Below are 1,316 nucleotides of genomic sequence, written 5' to 3' on the forward strand. Positions count from 1 at the left end.
ATACCAAACAGTCCGTCTCCACTGTTGCTGGCTTACAAGGGTGGCCAAGGATGACGCAGATGTTTTAAGTCGGCTATCAACATACATGTACTTAACTTCACTCCCTAAGACTTCTCAGACGACTTAACTAAGTTCATATCTTTTATTTACTGTAGGTTAACGTGAACAACTTTGTTCAGAAGGACCTTGATGAAATGTTTCCAGAATGGGACGGAGACGTAGAGGACCATGCCACGGATAACATAATTAAAATCATGTTTAATGATCCTGGATGGAAGTGGACCATGGACTGCTGGCAAGTCACCGGTACTCACAAGGTTGTGAAGATGGAAGTGAGTCCAGTGAAGAATGAAGTGAGTTCAGTGAAGACGGAAGCGACTACAGTGAAGTCATAGAGTGTTGTGAAGGAAGAAAGTAGCAGAACTCGGAAGAAAGCTCGTAAAGGGTCTTCTGTTTCTGCTGAGGCACCTGCAGCGGATAGTGATGGCGTTGGGATGACGAAAGAGCAGATTGAAAGGGCCTTCAAGGACATATCTGATGCCATTAGTGATGGCTTTGGGACGTGCCTTAGGGATATCAAGTTGCTGGGGGATAGGATGGGAGCTGTGGAGAAGATGATCACAAAAAAAGGGAGTTCATGTGATGATCTTCAACTTACAACCACTTCAAATCCACCAAATCCTGTGCACGAACCCGGGGTTAGTACCAAAACCTCTCCCAAAATTGCAGAGAAGAGAGTCACTAGGCAAAGTGTTAGGAAGAGTCATAACTGATGTGCTTTGTTTCTTGTGTGCTTTGATGAACCATTGTATGCTTTGATTCTGAACATGTGTGCTTTGTTTATAGTGTTCTTGGTGATGTTAGGAGTTTTCAAGGCACCTAAGACAAATGTTGTAGTATAGTGATTGTCGAACCAGTTCTGAAGGATATCAAAGCAATGAGAATGCAAGTACTCACTTAATCTAAGTGCAACCAATGATTTAGATGGGTTTTAAGCTATGACTAAAACTAAAAAGCAATAACAGAATGATACTTTCTTGACTAAGGGAAAAGAGAACTCATGGGCATAAGGATTAGACCTTGGGTGATCAAGTTTCGAACTAAGGATGACAAATGATCAATCAAACTATCGACCTTAAGCCTAGACACAATTCTAAGCAAGCTCTGTGTCTAGATGAATGCTCATTTGCTAACATATCTCAAACATCAAATGTCTTTGGTTGAATAATATGAAAGCAATCATTACTAACAAGTCTATTAGCTATCTTAGCACATTTAACAACAAATGTCTTTGGCAAAGTATACTAAAAGCCTAT

Source organism: Brassica oleracea, chromosome C2, assembly GCF_000695525.1.
Source record: "Brassica oleracea var. oleracea cultivar TO1000 chromosome C2, BOL, whole genome shotgun sequence".
Taxonomy (NCBI): domain Eukaryota; kingdom Viridiplantae; phylum Streptophyta; class Magnoliopsida; order Brassicales; family Brassicaceae; genus Brassica; species Brassica oleracea.